Raw genomic sequence first — 23704 nt, forward strand, 5'->3', positions numbered from 1 at the left:
TTAGAAAAAGAAGAAATCAGGAATGGGTCATTTTGACTCGGTAGTTTTAGTATTTTTGATACGAGACGTCCATTCGCTAAAACGATTAAGTCGGCGAAGGAAACCATGTATCTTAGTTACTCGAATTATTACATAAATTATCCGCTGTATAATGACATGCAGTAAACGTACCTCTGACGCTGCGTTCTTCCCAGTTTCGCCTCTTCGCCGAATAGACCGCGGCTATGGAAATTCTGAAATTAAAAATGTCTCCTCCTGTAACAGCTGGCACTGCGACGGAGCAATGAGGGAAAACCGCAGGCGTAGGAAAAATATTTCCATTTAAATTCGAATTAAGTGATTAAGCATTGAACCTAACAAACAAATGAATCTGACCGTTGCATATCGTTTTTTTTTGTAAGAATCACTACAGTTGACGACAGGGAATTTTTAGGAACACAGGGTTAAGTTAAGACGGAAAAATAAACTTGTGTTGCTCATTTTCTATGGATAACGATAACAAATTTCGAATATTTAAACTTTCGTGTTATTAAAGGAAGAAAAGGCAAAGAAAATATTTAAGGGATTTTAAGATAATCAATGCACTGTACATATACTATCGATCAAAGTTTGGAATCACGTTGCAAAGTTTCGGTAGAATCAACACTGAAAAATGAATACTGAAACTGTGAAGTTTAATATTTAGCCAATTGATGCAATTATTAACCCTTTGCACTCGGAAATTTTTCACTAGAAACATTCGACACTTTTCTATGAGACGTAGATGACATTATTTGAAACGAACTAATGAGAAAACATACGTAAGTTAAGAAACAAAGCTATTTTATGGAAATATTTCGCATATTGATGTATTATACGAAACTTAATATGATATATAACACTTTGTAATTTTGTTATATCGAATAAAATGGTGACTGATTGCCACGTCTCGAGTGCAAGGGGTTAAGTATCTGTACCTCCATGAATTGTCGCGCAATGTTCCCAAACTTTCGATCTAATCATCATTCGGTCTCGTCATTCGCTCCGACCATCCACAGCAAATTACAGAGAAAGAGTTCAGACATATGATCGCTTTAGCGTCTTTATTGACATGCGTACTTTACAGTTTGCGTTTCAGACAATTCGCCGAGGAGTTTCGAGCCGGTTGAAACCGTGCGACCTTAAGCCTACGTCGATTCGCTCGGGAAACAAACCTTTGAATCGTGGATAAAGTTACTTTTGAAACGCGATCTCCTTTTCCGTTTTACAGTGAACGCCACGGAAAGAGCAGGGGCTCATCTGTCTCGATCCGTGTACACGTTCTCGGAGATCTCTCCGCTGAAACAACATGGCGGCGAACTTGAGAGACCGAAAACGTTGAAAATCGCTAACCGATCGGCCGTGATTAAGCTCTTTCGTTTCACCACGCGAAACAAACAAGTAAGCCGAGCGGCCCTCGCCTCTAAACGCTAGATTAGTAACCACACTTCGAACCTATTCTTATAATTCTTTTTTTTTTGTTTCACTTAAATTTAATTACTCCACCGGTGTTCCTTAATTCCCTCGCTTCGACGTACAAGCGTTATGTACAACATAGTGTCTCTTCACAAGTTTAAGCGTAAGTTCCACAACGTTTATTCACTGGACTTCGGATCATGCGATGTTCATATGACAACAACTTTTTGATTTAATTTTACGGAAACCAAAAAGTAAATTTTATTCAATTAAGATATCGCTAACTCTCGCGATTGAAAAATTAATGCATATAATTTTAGACGTTACAATATATTCATAAAATAATATACTTTCTTCCTTAGGTGTTAACACGTTGAATGTCGCACGTTTTCATACGGTAAAATACGCAAAATGAAAAAAATATGATATTAAATCATTTGATTGAATTGCATTATTATTGCACGTTCATCTAGTTGAATCACGAAATTAGATAGCATTATTTGTAATATAGAAATGTTTTCAAATAACCATCATTTAATTGAGTGAACTATAGTGATTCGATTTAGTTGGGGGTCACCGGTGACCCCCGCGGCGTTCAACGTGTTAATATTTATTCGACGTAGCTTAGTGGGAGAATGTAAAAGCATCAATTGTTGGAATCGAGATCAACGATTGTGATTATACACGTTTTGCTTCTATTTTCGATGCGAATTTTGGTGTTAGTTATATTTCATACTTATTATGGAATAAGTGCACGAAGATCCGAAGTCCACTAACGACTATAAAATTTCACCTTCGCCCAAGACGGAGAACTTGACTTCCGGTTTGAATTCGCGTACGACCGCAGCACAGGTCGAAAAATCGAGCGACGCCGCGCCTGGATTAATCGCGGTGTCGCGTCCGCTAATTAGGAAGATAAAACGTACGTCACCATAAATGTTTCGCGAAACGATGGCTATAATTGTCGAGCGGCACGTTCGGAATTGCGAAGAACCGCCCCGTGCACGCGCGAACGCCGATGCTGTCCTTTAATTTACCCGGATAATTTGGACGAATTTTCCTGTCGGAGGATTCGCAATCTGAAACAGAAAAAACCATACACCCTTTCACAGTTGTACTAGCATTTCTTCATTTCAATTATTTTATTCGATGCACTCAGGTGAATACGCGTAACAAATTCATTTTCTGTTCCACGAATAAATTTGTTTGAAATTCCCACAGAGCTTCCAAAGGCAACACTGTCAATTTCATGTATAAACTTCGACGAACATAATAAATGTCAGAAAGAACTCTGTGGGAGAATTCATCAAATAATTATCAAATGCCTTGCAATTTAATCCTTTGCGGTCCGAAGTGCTTTTGGTTTCTCACTTTGAGATTCACGTCGACGTTAGTTCATTCAATTACAGCTTAATATGACGCTGTGTTTATTTATTCAAGAATATTTGGAGTCATTGAAATGTTACCTCTAAATGGTACAATTGCGATGCTACAAATAAACTACTATTTACTTTCGTTACTAAGCTCGTGTAATATTTTACTATCGACAATTTGTAAGAAATATAACAAAATTTTCCAGTCTACTTCAGGTGGAAATTTCATTTGAAGATAATACATTGATAATAGCAAAACTGTTGTTTGCTTTGATCCGTGGGTAGTGAACAACATTGATTCTCGTTAAATTAGTTTAGAAATCATCACGAATCGGAGTAGAAGTCATCATCAGCAAGGAGTTAAAACGATCACAACAAGGAACTGAAAATATACAAGATAAAATTCCCAATAGTTCTTTGACAATCAACCTCCAGCCCAAGCTCAAAAAATCTACTCAAAATCCCCCGTCACTCCGAAACATTTGTCTTAAGTAAAAAAAGCTAGCAATTTATTACAGTTCCATAGCCACGGAACAATTCGGAACACGCCAGGGGAATGCAAATATTAATAACAGCCGATTTAACAAAGCCAGACGTAGCTCATGCATAATATAACTTTCTCGAACAATGCTGGAAGACGTATTAGCCGGCCGAACGAGGTTGCCTCGCATTCAAAAAATAAAAATAACCGGAAGGCTGTTACGGGCACGAGTTATTACCGTGCGGCCGTGGGCCGGAAATAATTCCGACGGACCCGGCGGGCCCGTCTAAAAATACCGGGCACTATGATTGGAACGGGGCTGAGAATTTTCAGCGAGCGTCTCGCTCGCATCGCGAAAGTGGCGCGTAAGTGTCGGCCAGAAGTGGGCAGACCCGATGATGGGTACACAGATCGATGGCGGGAAGGCGCAAGAAAGACAACCGGCCGAGGGGGAAGGGGCTGAGACCGGGGACTCGAAAAGAGTGAAAGCAAAGACGGACGAAGGGGTGAAACAGTGTGGTGGGTGTGTGTGCGAGCGCCGCAGCAGCTCTCCTGCTCGTCGAGCGAAGTTTTCCGCCGGTTTCACGGCTTGGCCTATTTCCCGGAGCCTCCTAACCCAGAACTACAACGTGGACGCGTCGCTAGGGGATGACGACACCATGGGACGCCTTTTGTGATCGATGCTGTAGCCATTCTACCAAATTAACCCTTACAGTTTCGGGTCAGACTCGTGGTGAAGCGTTTATGTTGGGGTTAAGTAGATGTAAGTGGTTCTTTTGAATTGCTTGAACATAAATTATGGAACGTCTTCTTTGATCAGTGTTATAGGGATTCTATATAATTAGCCCTTGTAATTTGTTATAAAATTGTGGTATTAACCCTTTGCACTCGAGGCGACACCCAGTCGCCAGGTGATTTGATACAGAAAACTTATAAACTTTGGAATTTATTAACCTTTGTATACTGCATCAATACGTGAAATATTGAGAGAAAATAGCTTTATTAACTAATTTATGTATGATTTCTTGTTAAGTTCAGTTTAAAGAATCTTGTCTATATCTAATTAGGAAGTATAGAATATTACGAGTGAAAAACTTTCGAGTGCAATGGGTTAATGGTATTTAAATACGTTTTATTTAAAAAAAAGGAATAGATAATTGAATAAAATACAAATGAATGGAAACGGTATAGCTCGCAGTGTACACAGGTCTTTTCTCAGGTCAACGCTCTCCAAAATCTCTCGTCATCCGCACTTAAAAATCATTCTTTCCCCCACAAGCATTCTCTTTTTTTTGTCTCTATTATTTAAAGTCGCATGAATCACTTATATGAAATACAGAATAGTAGATGGTATAACTATAGTATCTTCCTATCAGTGAATGCGAGGGTCTCCATATTTTATATTTTCACCATAGTTTTAGCTTTCTTTTATTAAATACATATATTTATTCCTAGCTCTCGATTACTCAAGATCCACCCTTTCATTATTTATACTATAGTAACATCACATAAGTTTCAAATCATACTTCTAAAAGTGGACATTTTACGAAAGAGAAGTGGAACGAGTTTCCGGTTGTTAAATGAAGCAATATGGGATTACCCAATGAAATATCACCGATGGTTTTGTTTTATGTCATTCGTCAGGTGATTTCTCTCGTTAGATCCGCAATAAAGATGCCATTTCGTTGAAAAACAGACGTCATATTGACAAAAGCGGGAAGATGTTTTCGGTCGACCCATAATTAAAGCGGACAGACCCCATAAATTTTCCCCGAAAAATGATCACGCCGCGAAACAAGGACAACACGCGTTCGGCTGTAAATTAGTCAGCGTCGAATACGAAACGTACGGTTTACGGTAAGGGAACGCGGGAAGCCATTTCGGGAATGGCCGCTCCCGTTGAATACACGGCGGTGTCCCAGCAAATATTTTAAGGGTAAACGAAGGGTTTGTAATTAACGCGATCAAGTAGTATCACCCTTATCCCTGGTCGCACACGCCGCATGTGTGTTACGGGTAAATTTAATATTGTCACATATTGAAATCGTAATTAGTCGCCGACCTTGTTTAACGTTGGTTGATTAAGGATGTAAAAGTTGTTCGAACGTCTACGAAATTCAATCGAAATTGATTTAATTAGAGAATTAGACAATTTTCTATCAGATATATTTCAATTGATATGTTTAATCATTCATTTATTGATTGCTTTTAGTTACTTGTACTTCATCGAGACATAAAATTTGATTTTTATTTGAATTCATTTTTGATGTCGCAGATTATTGTACAATTTATTCCGTTAACGTTCCAGGATAAAAACAGGGGAACATTATCGGTTAAGGCTCTGGGATTTGTCCCCCGGATTTTGCATCAAGTTTCGTGTACCAAAAAGGCTGGTATCGATTGCACCCTCCCCGCGTAACACAAAAGATACATGGTTTCGTCGGTAGGACACACTGCTGCCATGTTGTTTTAGCATGCTTTTTACAGAGTGTTTTGAATGTCACTTAAGTCTTATCTCTCACAGAAGCTTTTATGCTCCGCTTGAAAAAGAAAACGAGCAAAGGGGATCAAAGTACCGGCCGGATCAGGCGCAAAAGGTATTTAGTATAATATAATCACTGAGAGAATTAATCGACGATACATCGAACAAAAAAACATAATATTTAAAAAAACTCAAATATTTATTTGACATTATACCTAATAATAAAAGTGTAATATTATATACTATACCGAATACCTCAAATAATTTGAACATTAAAGATTCGAAGGGTTCGATCTTCTAGTTACAGTCGCAATTAAGATATTGAAAGAATAATAAACGGCGAGCCGAAGCTAATTCAACCGGAAGTCACGACAAAGGGAAGGCAAACGCCTAATCTATTTTTAGATATCGTCGATGACTCACTCATTCCGTATCCGAGCCGGGTACAAGCACTTTCCATTAAGCGTCACCCCACTTTCCCCATTTAGCGTTAATTCCATGTGAATTCGTTTAGCGTTACCAAGACTTCTGCCGACGACACGGCGTCTAACTTCTGCCCGCCCTTTTCGGCTCGCTGTGTTTACCGCACCGTCGAAGACGCTTTCACGGATGAAATGGCACTATGATTACGGAGCGACTCGAAGCAATTCGAGACGATTCAATATTGGAACGGTATCAGGTTTTAGCACTCCTTTTGGCCTGCTTTTAACCGACACCAATCGCACGTTAACCTGTTTCTCTCGAACATCTCGTAGAAATCTCGCATAGCCCTTCAGTGTTACCAATTTTCAGTGGTCACTGAGATTTTCTTCCCCTGTGGAATCGAGGGTAGAAATAACGAAAACTTTATTCGATAATAACGTATGAAGAGTCAATTGAGTAGAGATATTCGAAATATTTCCATTGGTTAACACGTGACTGCCATGGGGGTCACCGGTGACCAAATTGAATTACTATAGTTCACTCTATGAAACGATTATATGAAAACATTTCTATATTATAAATAATGCTGCATAATACAATGACATTCAGCTAGATGAACGTGGAACAGTAATATAATGCAATTCGATTAAATGATTTAATATTATATTGTAGTATATAGAATTGTTAGCGTAGGCTAAGGTATTTTTAAGAAGAGTGAATGTAAGAATGAGTGTGAGTGAAGGACAGGCTGTAAAACGAAAAAAAAAATAAAATTATGTATTTAATATTTTATTAAATACATATATTTATTCCTAGCTCTCGATTACTCAAGATCCAACATTTCATTATCTATACTATAGTGACACTATAGTAATAACGTATGAAGAGTCGATTGAGTGGAGATACTAATGATTCGAAATATTTCCATTGGTTAACACGTTGACTGCCATGGGGTCACCGGTGACCAAATCGAATTACTATAGTTCCTCAATGAAACGATTATATGAAAACATTTCTATATTATAAATAATGCTGCATAATACTGTGACATTCAGCTAGATGAACAATAGTAACGCAATTCGATTAAATGATTTAATATTTTTTCATTCGGCATATTTTCTTCTGTGAAATCGTGAGGATTTCAATTGTTAATGTGAATGTAACGTTGCAATGGAATCAACCGCAAGTGGATGTCCTAAACTGAGACAATTTTAATAAATTGTAATTGAAAAATTGTAATCTCAACTATGTCAAGAATTCGGGATGTTGTGTTTCATCCAGTAACGCGCATGTGTCTGCGTGTTATGTTCGAATGATATACGACGCCAGACGGAGTCTGACAGCGACACAGGTTGACAATGCTGATAATAGGCGGCACAAGATAAATGTAGTGTCTACATAGAGCCAAAGATGTTCGGGCCCGATGCTAGCCAATGACACGGGCTCTGATGTCCCGAATATATGAATTATTAGTGGTGCATTCATCTCGCGGTAGTCTGACTTATCACTGACATCTTTATGGCTCCTGCGCAGTTCGCGGGATGCAACCAGGTTGCAAACATGGCTTTTTCCACGTGCGAAAATCTGCACTCACATTAATGAAACCATAAATAATGAAATACGCATTTGCATCTATCGCACGGTACATCGTAAAATCCGGCGAAAAAGCTTCTATCAATTCTGAATTATTTAACCCATAGCACTCCAGGTTGTTAATCTATCGGCAACTGCAACTAATTTTTATATTATTCCTAGCGAAAATGAGAAATGTAACATTTCTTCGATCTTTTATTTTCCTTAGCACAAAATTTGGATGTGTGGAGAGTCGAATAATTTTAGGGTAGTTTCTTTAAGATTCATTAAAATATTTCATATTATAACTGGTGCAATATTGGAACCTACAGAGTTCAAAGGGTTAACCCTTTGCGGACGAAGATTCTTTGAAATGCACAAAACCTTCGGCAGATCAAGCTGAATTATATATCAAATGTTTAATTAATATAGAACAAGGAAATTACGTGATCTCTTACTGTTCGAGTAACTAAATCATTTGTCTGCGACTCAGTCTTCCAAATATGAAAATTTCATCTCGCCGAAATGTCGACATTCGTCCGCAAAGGGTTAAACGATTATATGTAAAAAACACGAACCGTGAAGTTTCCTTGTCGTCCAAACTGCTACAACGCAATTCTCAATCGAGAATTAGGCACAATAGGTAACGGCGACCGTTAGCGATCGAGGACCGGCGCAATTTAGATCGTGGCGCGATTTCATCTGTCCTAACCATCGAACAACAAAAAATCTCGATAAAAGGGAGAACCGTGAAGACCTTCTCCGAATTATGTCCGGTCGTTTGAAAGGAATCGAAACGCAGTGCTTGAAATGACGGGGAAAAAATGGCGGATCGAGAAGTTTCGTAATTACCCCCCCCCCCCCCCCCGGCGGTCCAATACACTTTCAATGCGATCCCGGGACCGTTCCCTCGGAAATCGCTTGACGATTTTCGAGCTTTCACCTCGCGCCGGTGAATAAATTAAACGTGATTCGGGACTATTTAAAATCACCGTTTCAGTTCGTTTCAAGCCGGTGACCCCACGGCCACGTTCCATTTACCGAAAGTGGTTCCTTTGGAATGCAAATGCGCCGCCTTTATTTCGAACTGCACCGCCTAAAACGTTGCAAACCTACGTCCATTGTAAATCACTGCGTCCGTAAACAACACGCCGGTGAACTCCTTCCGTCAGCGCTTTGGCTGAACCGGCGCGAGCAGGCAGCTGAAAACGGTCCATTCAAGGTATGGCCACGTGCACTCGCATTTGTCTGAGAAGTTCCAGTAATCACTTCTTAGCTGCTTCGGATTGTATGCTTTAATATATTCGTTTACTATATTTCGGTGTAAGAATAGTGAGCTGATCGAATGCAATTTCATTGATTCGTTTACGGTTGAATATAATCAAGTTTGAAATTAGATGGTTCATTTTGAATATCGAAATAGACGACGAATCATTGAATGATGAATTTAACACTAAAACTACCGAGCAGATGAATTGACATTTTGAAATTTGTGTATAGAAACTACAAGAGTGCATTCAGTTTGCCCAATACTAAACTAATTTCTCTAATAATTTCTCAGAAAAACATTTGTTATCTTTTTAATAATTGCAAGAAGGAATCAGGAATCATTTTGACCTGTCCGGTGGTTTTAGTGTTAAAAGAGTCGTCTATGCTTGAGTATGGCCGAATATAATCAACTATAATTGGATGCGATCGAATATAAGTATAAATAAGAGCTCAACAGATTTCTCTCCGGAACCGTAACCAGATCAAATTAGAATAACCAACTCGATATGATTCGTTAAATATGACAATGGAATGAAATATAATATAAATTTCTTCTGCGAGTCACGTGCAGGCGAACAGATATTAGATATTCATACATATCTATATTTTGCTTTATAATTCACGGGAAGCTGGGGAATTAAATTGAAATTTCGCTTGGCTCGTCGGAAATAGCATTGCCGTAAAAATGAGATGAAAAATTAAACGCGTAGTATATACCACGGCTGCGTATTTTACTGCATTTCCGATGGCTGTGTTTGTAGATATATATATATATGCGCAAGATACACAGACCGATAATGAAATCCTTGTTACCCGAAATGAATTGTTTGCCCCGCAATGCTCAGTTAATACACGTAATCCGAAGTGTGCTACTATTAAAGACATTCCATTCCGATTGATATTAAACGCGTAACGAAATTTCACCAAACCGATTCCAATTTGGATCTCGAAGTTTATTCGTAAACGGTTCTCGCGGTTCACTTGTTTCGACGGATTGCGCAAGCGACCGACGATATCCTGGCAATATAAGGAAAACAACGTCGCAGGGGGATGAAATAGGGGATACGATATTGTCCCGAGCGAAATTACCGATTGCGTAACGATGTAAGAACTTTTCCGAGCAGCAAATAAAAATTTACCTAACTCGCTGCAGTTTGACGGGGCCATTTAATGAACTGGTTAACGTTATCACCCTGATGAGGGTGTAATTGGATAGACACGCTTCGCCCCTGTAAACATTAAACGATGAAGTCCAAATTTAGGCAATCTTCGGATGTTTTCTATATGAATGCGTGAATTAACCCTTTGCGCTCGGTAATATTCGATATTATAAATATTCGTTATTTCTTGATGAAATATTGATAACATTATTTGCAACTAACGTAAAGAAAGATCTTGCAGAAGTGCGTGAATTAACCCTTTGCGCTCGGTAATATTCGATATTATAAATATTCGTTATTTCTTGATGAAATATTGATTATCTGCAACTAACGTAAAGAAAGATCTTGTAGAAATCAAGAGACAATTCTATTTGTACGTTTCACGTGTTGATACCCTATACAAAATTTAATATTGAATCTAAAATTTCACAATTTTACTGTGTTTAGGGTGCAAAGGGTTAATATACAAAACTGAACCGAGAATATGACAATTTTTTTATTTACAAAAAGAATGTATTCACGAAAGTTCTGGAATGCCGTATTATTAATCCGAGTTTCATATTGGGTGTTTAAAAAAATAGAGGTAGCTAGTTCATCGAACAGGTAGCTTAATTATTCAAGTATACTATTGTTAGAAACGAGAGGAATGTTGTATAATAGAACTGAATTATTGGCAACGTTTCATATTGAAACAGCGTCCGCCATTAGCGATAGAAAATGAACACCGTTCGAAATTGATATTTGGAATTCTATACACAACTCTGGTGTCGATAGTGTTTCATGACAGCACGATCCATTGCCGAAGTTTCCTTCGCGTTCAACATTAAGCTGATGGAAAATAAACGTTCGTACGAGTGCACTATTAATTTTACTATTGTCTAGCTGCAACTGCCGGATGCATAGAAATTTTCCAATTCTTTTAATGAACTAAGAAAATTAAACACTTCTAGAAATAACGGAAAAATAAATAAAATTGAAGTATTTTAATCAAAATGGTACCTGAAAATATATTCACAGCAGGGATGATTAATTTTTAATTAACCCTTTCAACTCTGTAGGCTCCAATATTTTAATGAATCAAAGAAACTACTTTAAAATTGTTCGATTTTCCATACACCCAAATTTTGTACTGAGAAGGAAAACAAAAGATTGAAGGAATGTTATCGCATTTTTCATTTTCACTAGAGATACTATAAAAATTCGTTACATTTACTGATAGATTACAAAACCATCTGGAGTGCTAAGAGTTAATAGAATTCGATTCTCAAATAGGAACCGTGATAAAATGGTTCCACAAGATTGAACTGGTTAACAGCTCTTAATGAATTCGTCGCAGCTTCGAGATCAAAGGATAAGTCGCTCGAGTTGATTCGTTTGAATAACTCGTTACACATTAGAAGAGAAATTGATTTCCGAGCGAGTAAAGACGACAGCGCATTCCCGTTTTCCTTACCGTGTGAAAGCCAGAGCAAATCGATCGTGACTCCGAACTAAAAACCGACCTAACACCGACGTTGACATCAGCGTACCATGAAACGAGTACATCAACGGAGAATGGTTAATTGAATTTCCGTTTGCGTCAATCTTCGCAGAATACATCGACCTGATTAACACTCGCCCGAGACGCTTCCACCGCGCTGATAATGATCATCCTTGGATTTTTCAATATTGTTTTCCGCCACAATGAGAATCTTCGTTGCCTAACTTTTTCAAATTTTGTACGATATCTTTGTGTCGATTTTCATCTATTGTGAAAGAAAGCGACACAAAGATATCGTATAAAATTTGAAAAAGTTTCGCAGCGAAGATTCTCATTGTGGCGAAAAACAATATTGAAAAATCCAACGTTGTTTGCAGCGTCAAGTTCAAAAACGGAACAAAAAAGATTCTACCAAAATTCTAAGTACAAGAATTAGTCATAGAAACTGAATAAAATCCTGTATGATTATATACGAAAAATAAAAACATGTGGATTAATATTTTTCCTGAGGAATATCCCATAGATCTTTAAAAATTTTTCAATAAATTTCCCTGCGTTTTCAACGTATTTTCTCGCGCAGCTTCTTCCTCATTCACTGCGAATGTAAAAATTTCAATGTTTAACACTAGAACTACCAACAGTCAAAATGACTGGTTTCGAATTTTTTGTTTGGCAATTATGAATATTACGAAATGATTTTGAAAATAAATAGTTTCATTTCAGTACTATAACGAGTGCCTGAAGAAACTGAAAATAATCTATTGCTACAATTTTTATAGGAATTGCATATTAATCGTATTAAATGCTCGGTAGTTCTAGTGTTAATCACAAAACAACGTCGAAATATGACTATCTCGAAAGAATGATCGGACGCGAACACGAATAAAACATTGAATTCATTTCTTCTGGGAAAACAAACATTTTCCCAACTCAACGAAACAACCTCCTCTCGAGTGAACAACTCGCGGCGAGACTTCACTGGACCCTATGATTCGATCCGCACATACGATACAACGTTCGAACGTTTCCTCGGATCGAGAGCATTTGAATATTCATTCGGTACCAGATTTTTCATTGAAACGTTACAGATAGAGTTATTTCGTTGCACCTGCTATCTGCGCGTGTAACCATTTACATGCACACACGTACACATTCTCGACTCAACTGGCCTATGAAACTGTACAATATGACCTAAACTCTGCCAGATTTTCACTACAACAAAACTATGAATTTAAATATTTAATATCTCAAATTAAAGTTTGCATTGCTACGTGAAATATTTAAATAAAACACCTCTGTTGCTTAATTTATCTATGAATTATTGTGAAATTCTTGAAAAAGTTCAAGATTAAATAATCGATTTCAATAAAATTCATTCGATACGCCGATTGTTAGAAATATATGACAGTTCGAGCATGGGAAAATCAAAATCAACGTTCGGTATCAAAAAAAATTCAACTGTGAACGCTACCAACAACAGCGTCATTCATTTGTCAGTCGGATACATTACAGCGCGATGAAGCGGGCTTAATATTTAATTCATGTGCCTCTACGAGACTTATGCGTGGCATCTGTCGATTTCGTTTTCCGATCGACAGCAGTGGAATAGCCACGAGTTTTCAATGGCGGAGAAAAACGCGGACGACCCAACGATTGTTCATTGACTCGACCAAATGGTCAAGTTCACGCTCCGTTGGTTTTCCAGAAAAAACTCGAATCGACCACCGTCGATGGACCGATGTCCAGGAGCGATTGATCATCCATTGATTGTAATCAATAGTGTTGCCTTTCGATCTATTTTTACTTTTCTTCTGTGTTCTTTTTATAGCTTGTCGATAAAAAATTAATCTTTGCGCACTGTTGAGATAATTGTGTCAATGTTATTGTTTAATGACTCGAGAAACAATATTCCTTATAGTTTGAATTGTATTTATAGAAATTAGAGTCGAAAGAAATTAAAGAGACTTGTTTTAATGCATTATTCAGTAAATATCGAGGCAGTAAATGCATTAAACTGCGGATCAGCAGTTATTTAACTAATAATAGTGTTCATATACTTAACTTCTAATTAATTCTCTGAACACGTGTAATTAATTTCCAATTTTTCTATAGAATTTCTCCCCTGGTTTTTCATCCCACACAATATTTTCCAAGCAAATTGCATACCGTCAACAACGCCGCGCAAGTAACCGAGCAAACGAGGTTCCAGCTAATGGACAGCCTCCAGTTTACGAAATGCCTTGAAATTGCCGCGAAAGTGTCGCCGATCAAATAAGAGACGCCGTGTTATCGAAGATCCTCGAAGCGGATCGATCGCCGCTCGATGACTTTCAGCCGCCGAGCGATCCGCGCGATGCTAAATAGCGCTCGCGCGTCGACAGGAAATCGATGAAGTAATTCTTCGAACGTTGAACGCGGTTTTAAAAAAAAATGGAATCGATTCCGATGGACGTTGGCCAATTAAACGTCCACGTATCTGGAAGTTCGACGTTCCATTCGACGGACACGAAAATTCCCATTCTCCGCTAGGACCCTTCATTTTTTCTATTTCCAGCGATCGCTGTTATTTCGCGAAATAATCGGTACGCTTAGCGGAATTCCAATTTTTTCCTCGCAATTTTCGAGCTGAAAGGAAACGTTATCTTTTCACCGCGCGAAGACCAAAGAAAATAGTTTGCGAACTTTTGTGCTGGTACCCGCACGGTTCCATTACTTCGGAAGCAGATCTAAATTGCAGGAAAATAATAACTCCAATCACACGAGTCGTTGGCGAATCGAGCTACCTTAATTTTTTGAATATTCTCAAATGTCAGGAGACACTTAATTGGTTTTTCATGCGTTTGCACGGTAACACAGGCGCCGGCCCCGCGACAATGCGGAATTTTTAGTCTATCGTTTAATTGATAATCCTAATTTCATGTAACATTTAAATATGTATAACACAAATCCAAAGTAAAATTTATAAAATCGAATTCCTTGTTCTCTTCAGTACGTTAGAAATTTTCTTTTGATGGATGTTTAACCATCAGTTAAAAATTTTTCGACGAGATACAAGCGATATTGTGTGAAACAAACTTGACGATAATTCGCAGATAAATTAAGCAACACAGCTATTTTAGATATTTTACATAGTAATACAAAGTTCAATTTCGAATACTAGATATTCTTCATAGTTTTGCTGTATCAAATCGAGTGGTGACAGAGTCAAGGATTAAAACTGTATCAATATAATCACCGACGCTCGCGTTTTTAGTAGCTGAAATTTAGCCGGCGTTCAATGTGTTAAGTTCCAATTTCTATCTCCTGTTTCACGAAGTTGATCACTTCGCCAGTCAAATGACTAACATGCCAGGAATATTAGTTTTACGCGAAACATCATCGTAGTTGCAATTGCGAGTGCAGTCGTTGAAGGGTTAAAATGAAGTCGCAGCGAGACGCGGAAGATTAAAATGAATTTCCGCGGAAGATGAAACGGAATATAAGTTCTCCCTTTACGTCGAACGTTCGCCGGGACGTTCTCATTTTGTTTATAGCTGTACTACCGACAACTATAATGCTCCCGGTGTCTCGCGTTGTGCCGTAGAAAATGGCGCGGACGATCTACAGCTGTAACTGCAGCTCCCATTCACCGCCTAGCGCAATTTTCAACGAATTGATGCGTTCGCCGGCCGCCGACGGCATCCATTCAAACGAACTCTGCACGCGTATTAACGATTTATGCTCTCATAGTGACGTTAGGAAACGAGCTCCGCCGCGATTATGACGGCTACGGCGACTGTTTACTCAACACTGGTCATTCCTGATTGTCTTCGCCCGCTGAGAATAATGCGACGATGATCTCGATCCCAAAGATCATTTAACACATTGACTGCCAAGTAAATAACCATCGAAACTCCCATGCAATGGAAACAATTCTGTCAATAAAGAATAAACTAAAGAGGCAAGATTCTTCGTAACGATTACATTATTAATCTCCTTATATCTCACACATTCAACGAAACTTAGTTCGTTCGATCACCAAGAAAATGAATAATCAAGATTACGTTAAAAATGCTGTCACCCGTATTCGGTGACGTGGCAATCAAAGTGTTAACCGCGAATCCCGTGTACTTGTAGCATTTGGAAATGCATAAAGCAATATAAAACATGATACGTTATTAAAATTTCCCGGAATTTTCGATGTAAAAACTGATTAAAAACCGAGATAGCCGAGACTTTGTAATTCGAACCGATTCGCCGGCGATAACGTTCACTTCGTTTGTTTTTAATAACACCGCAGTTTTCGCGTTCGCCTCGGAGCGCATTGAAATCACGGGAAACGCGTGGAAACGCAGGATAAACGATATAATTACAGCATGTTTCGACGGGAATGTTTAGCTACCTCGGACGAGGCAAAGCGTACGCGTAAATACGCATGTAAGTGTATTTAAAAGGTACTCCCGAGAGGCTTGCCCGCGCAGGAGGCAGCAAGGAGAATTATGCGGTTCATGGAGCGTGTACTCGCGAACCCTCCACAATTTTCTCCGATGAATTTAGACCGGGCCAAGAGAGAAACACACGCGTGAGCACGGTTTCCCAGGCGCGCCGCCATGTTTTCACTTCACTCAAAACTTTTATGAAATGTGTACACAATTCCGTAAAAAAAGTATCCCGCTGCGTCGGGAATATTTCCTTTCCCTTCTCGCTCGCTTGAACCCTTTGTGAACCATCATTCCGGAGACGTGAAACAAGCGTTGCTCTTCATTGAGAGTTTTTAATAAGAGAATAGAAGAATTCTATTGACTCGGAAGTTCTTGATGTGTCATCGAAACGAGTATCTTTAACCCTTTGCGGACGAATGTCGACATTTCGGTCAGATGAAATTTTCATATTAGGAATACCAAGTTGCAAATGGATGATTGCATTACTTGAATAGCAAGTGATCAGTGTATAGTTCCGGTTTTTGGACGCTTCGTGTACTTTAACACTTTGACTGCACGTCACCCGAATAAGGGTGACATTATTTTTTACAGAAACGTGGACATTAATTTTTTTCATGGCGTATCGAACGAACCGAATTTTGTTGGATATATGAAATATAAGAAAGATAGTGGAGCAAACATTAAGAAGAATCTTGATTTCTCAGTTTCTGGTTAATGGAGAAAACTGTTTCGAGTGCATGGGAGTTTAATGAGTGTTTACGTGGCAGTCGAAGTGTTAAAGAGTCTTCGTCCGCAAAGGGTTAAAGGAGTAAATAATCGTTGATTTTATGGAAAAAGAATGGACAGCGATTACAATTATTTATATATCTGCAATGAAATTAATTCTCTGATGAAGAAACGTGAGCAAGGAACCAGCGACCAGAAATAATTCAACCCAGCGACGGCCGAGATAAAAAGCGTCGCGGGGTGGAAGCTGAGTAATGCCCAACTGTCATTTTGAAAGAAGCTTCTTACGTATGTTCCTGGTTTTTCACTGGGAAAGGGTTGCGAGAAGTGACTCTGAACTTAATCCGTAGAAAGTGGCACGAAAGCGAAGGAAACAGAGAGAAGGATGCGAGACACCGGGCAGACGATAGTCGAAATATCGCGTTAATACAACGGCGCCCTAGAAATATACGATGGGAATTAATGGGAATTTCGCGTACCACATGATCATTCCAACCCGTAGACTAATATTCCCTCATAAATATTCGTCACGTACCAAATGATCGCATTTCCATGGAAAGAAGAAATCGCGCGTTGCAACCGAATAACTCTCGCGTTTCGGAATCAATCCGTTTTTGCAAAAAAAAAACATTATTACAAAAATTATTACAAAAATTATTACAAAAATTATTATCGAATTACAAAGAACACGAATTAAAATGTAGAAATTCGAATAGGTTCTCGCCAATCGCAAATATTTATAGTTCCCTTTTTCTTGAATCGAAGAAAAATATAAAATATTTCGCGAGAATCCTTGACATCGATTTTTTAAAATTTTTGCATTGTTACCAGATCACATTTTTCATCGTTATCGGAATGTTTTTCATTAGAAACTGTTGCTTCAGCTTTCTCGAATAATCCAGATATTTATTATATGTCTTGCAAATTGGTCTGGCAAGAAACATTCATTCAATTTCTCCTCATCAGTCGGTTCCTTACCGCCAAACACAATTTAGCGAGACAAAAACGGCAATAGATAAGAGCTAACACCGCGACGGGCTGCACTATTCCGAGGATTAATGGCTGGATGATAAAAAACAAGCAGTGTTAATCTTCCAGGTGTGGTATTTCTTACTTTGCACGGTAGTCCCTTATTAATGAAAACATCCATTCGATTGAAATTGATGCCGGACCATTTTCTTACGTTATACCGTAATACCGGCGATTTAAAAGACAAACGGTACGGTTCGCTATGTACACGCCCTATTCATTACGAAATTAGAAAAATTCATTTTCTCGAGGAAGAACCCGCGACAGTGTACATAATTGATGTGACACCGTTGCAGCAAGAACTTTCTTGGTCTGTTTCAGACTGTCTAGCAGGTCTCAAGGTTCCCGTGACCCGAAATATCGGTGAAATATAATGGTAGCAATCCTTGCAACGAGAATTATATTACAAGCTGAATATAAAATTTTAATCTACTACAGAATAACGTGGCTACATTTAATTTTAGTTTGTATTTAACCAGTTAACTGTGTTTGACGAGTATACACGTCATCTTAAAACTCTCAATGGTGCTAACTTTTTCAACGATGGATTATTTATTTTTTGAGACAAACATGTAATTTTTCTTCGTTTCGCTTTGATCTTTCATTAAAATGTACTCTGCGTGCATTCATCCTGTGTTCGACGAGTACACGCTCCATTTGTTTATTTTATTGCGTGCAGAACGAGAGGTTTTTCCAACTAAATTCCACACTTGATTGGTTAATTACTTTTCTCTAGTAAGATTCCAGCCAGTTCCGAATTATTAATCCTTTGCGGACGAAGGTTCTTAGGAATGTACAAAACCTTCAACAGAAACTAAATGATTTATCAATCACTTAATCAATAAAAAAAGGAAACTCTGTGCAGATCTCTAGATGTTCAAGTAATTAACTCACTCTTTTGCGGCTTGGTCTTCCAAATATGAACATTTCATCTCGCCAAAATGTCGACATTCGCCCGCAAAGGGTTAAAGCGATCGCAGCACAATCAAAATTTTCAATGGTAAAATGCGAGCAGATGCGATTAAATAACCGCGGCGGACACGGTAATGAATTTTCGTAGAATATTCTTTTCAGAAATAGTATAAAGCAACGGAATGCATGTTCCATTTCGAGGCGAGAAACGCGGAGAAGTAGAAATCGGTAGAACGCGCTCGAAGAAAGGTTAGTTTTCGGTTCGAGCGTGCAATGGAACAACCACGGAGTCGGTTTGTTATTGCAGCGCCATTCAGCGAATGCTCCGTGGTCGTAGTAAAAATAAACCATAAAAAGTGAGACGTTTGTTTTAGAAGACGCAACTTTAGTATTACTGCGTAAAACGTTTTGTACGCGTGCCGCAATCCCAACGCTTTCCCCGGTGTTCACCTTTTACGACAAGCCGGTTAACAATGCCGCTCGGCCGCGAGCCGGAAATTAAACATAAACGCGCGCCGGGTGAAAAAACATTTAGACGCGGTCGCTTTTAGTTTCAATCGTCAAATCACTTACCAATTCTGCCTCTTCTAGTTCCAATTCCGTCGATTACAATTTGTCCAGTTCTAAGTTTTCCAATTGTAATTCTCGCGATTCGAATCTTTGAACTTTCATTTGATTCTGAAAGAATTCACTAATTCCGCTTCTAAAAGTATTCACTAATTCCAGTTCTTCGAGCTCTAATTCCAACAATGTTTTCACACGATCAGCATACCAGAATAGCTGAGCTAAAAATAAGATGAAAAAACATTTCTGCTAATCCGATAGATTTTACACCGGCACGGGGTAATTTGGGTCACGGAAAATAGGCAAATCACTGGATCTTCATATTTTCCGGCAATCAGACGACCGAGAAACCACTGACGAAATATTAATTCAATCACGGGAGGGGCAGTTAATTAGCAAAGTTCTGAGCGATACGATGAATTGAAGCTGGAATGAGGATGCTAAACTAACTGAACGTGAAACTAGGTATTCTCTAGTTATTTGCTGCGAATTGCTGCTTTGCATATTAACCGTAATAAATTCATTTCCTAATCATGTGACTGGTACTACTCTCGATTTCACGGATGAATCGTGGCTTGATGTGTTACTTAACACTAGAATTACCACAGATTTAAAGCGGTTGATATGTAACCCCTATAAAAATTGTAACAATAAATTATTTTCGGGTTCTTCAAACATTCGTTATAGTGTTCAAGTGAAGCTATTTATTTTCAAGATCATTTCAGATATTCAATGCTTTTAAGATATCAATAATTGCGAAATAGAAAAACTGAACAATAAATTATCTGCAGTTTCTTTAAACCTTAAATATAATATTCAAGCGAAGCTATTTGTTTTCAAGATCATTTCAAACATTCAATGCTTTTAAAACGCCAATAATTGTGAAACAAAACAATCGAAACCAGTCGTTTTGACTGGTACGGTAATTCTAGTGTTAACCCTTTGCACTCCGAAGTTTTTCACTAGAAATATTTCAACTTTTTCTGATGAGATGAAGACGATATGTTGTAAAACCAACTCGACGAAAAATTCACGCGAATTGACGGACAAAGCTATTTTACGTCAATATTTCTCAGATTAATGCATTATATGAAGTATAATATTAAATATCAAACTTCATAGCTTCACTATAGGAAATCAAGTGGTGACTGAGAGTCACCTCCCGAGTGCAAAGGGTTAAATGTTCCCCGAATCTGGTGAAACTCAAATAATCGGTAGATCGACATTCAAAAGCCGTTAAAAACCGTTCGTTCCTTTCGATAGCGGATACTCCGCGCGTGTATGAGCGCGTGGAGTTTCGCGACTGACCCTAGGCAAACAATCACGATCCAATCGCCAAAGACAAACGAGATTATATTTATTCTTCGGAGCCAAACCAGCGCAATGAAACTTTTAATTGACCGGAGGCTAGCCGGAACTTCACTGACAGCGAGCACCACTTGGTTCAGCGATTGTTAACGATTTAACTTTCACCGGAAAGGAAATCGGTATCGCGGCTACTCCCCTCCTTGGCTCGGGTTGATCGATAACCGAACCGAGTAGTTTCGGGGAAATTAAACGCGTAAACTGAATCGGAACTAATCGTGTTTGCCATTGATCGATCACGTTGACACGGAATAAATCAGCGTCGAGAAAAAGGAGTCTCTCGTGCAGTTTTCCAAATTCTGATCGATATCGCGTCACGCGCGCACGTTGATCGCGCTCCTTAATTAATATATTCCTTTGTCGAACGGAAAACCGATTCTTGCCTAATCCAATGAATCGTGAAAGTTCCTGCGTTCAATACGTCCAATTTTCGAGAAGAGTCGCGTATGAAACACTTCGATCGAATTTATCGTCGTTCCAATTTGATTTTCATTTAGTGGAACCATTAACGAGGGAGATTAAAATCTCTTTCGATGTTCGGACCATTCGATTCTTTTTTAAATATATAAATTTACGTATACACGTTGCAGTTCGATTTGTGAAGCTGTTCTATCGATGGATTATTTAGAATTTATTGTATCGGAAACGATATTCAACGCATAACAATGTTAACGTATTTGATGCAGAATGAACATTCGATGAAGAGTGAAATAAAAGAAATGACAATAAGAAACAGGGCACTGCAGCCGCGATAGTTTCATTTTTTCCCGTGCGCACTCGGTATCGATCAAGTGACACATTTCATTCGATGCGGGTTCGATTAAAGTGCGTTGTCTGTTTAGCGATGTAATTTCGGCAATGGCGTGAAACACATAAACCCGGAATGACTGAATCGTATAGGTTTATCGGCAATTCGAGGGAACTACGAGCGACACGCGAGTCTCGTTTCGTTCTTCAAGCTTCGCGAGAACTTCGCTTTTCGTCCGTATATCTGTTCCGCGTAAACTGTAGAGAAGTAATTCCGCCAAATGAGAGTGACATTGAATCTTACCCTTTCGATACCTCCTACTAAATAAAATCCCGTTTTATGGTCCGAGAAATCCTTGAAAAAAAAAAACGAAAAGAATACAAGAAACATCTAAAAAGAAAACATTCACCTTTCGAATTATTCGTATAAAATTTACACTCTTTTTCCACTGTTACTCATTTTAGAAGAGAAAATTAACAACAGAATTTTATTTTACGGTACAATTATTCACCTTTCGAATTATTCGTTACAAACTTTAGACTCCTTTTCCACTGTTACTCATTTTAGAAGAGAAAATGAATAGAATTTTATTTTACGGTACAATTATTTGCCTTTCGAATTATTCGTTACAGACTTTAGACTCCTTTTTCGATGTTACTTATTTTTGAAGAGAGAATTAACAATAGAATTTTATTTTACGGTACAATGTTCCGCGCGTGTTTAACTTGTTAGATAAAACAATTTCAAGCGGTAGTTGTTTAAACAGCAGATCGCCGGTTGCTGAACAATCCACGGCGAAACTTTTATCATTCCGGTGGCTGACCCGTGCGATAACGACACCCGTGGAACCGGTACGTAAAGCACCAGTACGACGGCCCGAAAGCTTTGTTACGTGAAAAGTTACTCTCAGTGGGCAGCCATAAATTTCGGACACCGAAGAAGGTAAACGAACGCGAATACGGGACTTCCTGGATTTTTCGATGATTTATAATACCGCCTCGCTACTCTAGGCAGCAATAAGAAAAGAAACAAGCGAGGTGTTGCATGCGATAAAGTGTCGATGCCAAGAACAACGAATCGAATTGCTCGGATGTTTGAGAACCACGAGTGCAAGTTGAGATGATGAGAAACATGGCTAAAACGATGTATAAAACCGACTAAGAAAAAGATAATAATAATAATAGCTCTCTATCGCTTAACTATTTTCTGTTAAACTTCCAAAACCATTAAAATGGCAATTTATAAAGATTAAATCTACCAGAATATACCGAATAAGATAGAAATCAGAGCAACTTCATTAACGCGTTGAACGCGGCACGATTTCATAGAACAAACTGCACAAAATGGAAAAAATATAATATTATATTTATTATATATAATAAGAATTGCATTATTATTGCACGCTGATCTTGCTCAATGTTACCGCGTTCGGTAGCATTGGTTATAATATAGAGACGTTGTCGAATAATCGTCTTTCAATTAAATGAACTATAATAATTCGATTTAATTGGGCTCACCGATGACCCCTATGGCATTCAACGCGTTAACCCCTTGAACTATGATTTCTTTCTCAACTCAGATCGATACAGCTACTTTGTCATTAATAATTTATTGGAAAAAGAGAAAAATTCTAAGCATATGTTATGCCTATATTTCCTTTTAAGTATAATAGTTGATTACAGAGGAATAATATTTACTTTAAATTCGAATGGACTGAGTAATATATATATATTTGAATCATGTTAAAAATCTTCGCCACGAGTCTCACTCGTTGTTGTAGGGCAACGGGTTAACAGAGATAAATTGTAGAGATTCGCAGTGCGTCGAGATTCTAGCAAAGAACGAGTCGAATTGTATCAGTCCACTTTGGCCGCCATTTTATTAAGTTCGGAACACGCCGCGGTTGTAACGCATCGAATGAGAGAACGCGAGCCATTGTCTAGTGGCCGTTATCCAGAAATTACGCATTCCGGGAAGTTTCCGAATTATTTAGCGCAAAACGCGACGAGCGCCGAACAGAAATACACCTGCTCGTTTATCGGCGGCACGGCGTACGGTTATCCGTGTTAGTCCAGAGCTCGGTAATGGATCCGTAACAAGAAGGTTTATGTTTTGCGAGCATCGGTAAAGCGTGAAAACGAAAACGCGCGGGCCGATGACGAGGGATAGGACGTTAGCGAGGCCGGCAGAGGATTTTTCTGGCGATTTATCGATACTGCGACTCGCTCGGCGAGCCATCGCCCGCAGAAATATTACTGACCGACG

General features: G+C 38.6%; 1 protein-coding gene across 2 annotated transcripts in view; it reads right to left on the minus strand.

Annotated features, from left to right (window-relative positions):
- Positions 1–1076: 1076 nt before the first annotated feature.
- AstA-R1 (allatostatin A receptor 1) overlaps positions 1077–23704 on the minus strand; it is a 46572-nt gene continuing 23944 nt past the window's right edge. For both annotated transcript variants that reach the window (XM_031981897.2, XM_076373715.1), the window contains exon 6: positions 1077–2513. The gene's annotated coding sequence lies outside the window, so the exon portion shown is untranslated. The remainder of the gene's footprint in view (positions 2514–23704) is intronic.

This window comes from Nomia melanderi, chromosome 14 (genome assembly GCF_051020985.1).
Source record: "Nomia melanderi isolate GNS246 chromosome 14, iyNomMela1, whole genome shotgun sequence".
Classification (NCBI taxonomy): Eukaryota; Metazoa; Arthropoda; class Insecta; order Hymenoptera; family Halictidae; genus Nomia; species Nomia melanderi.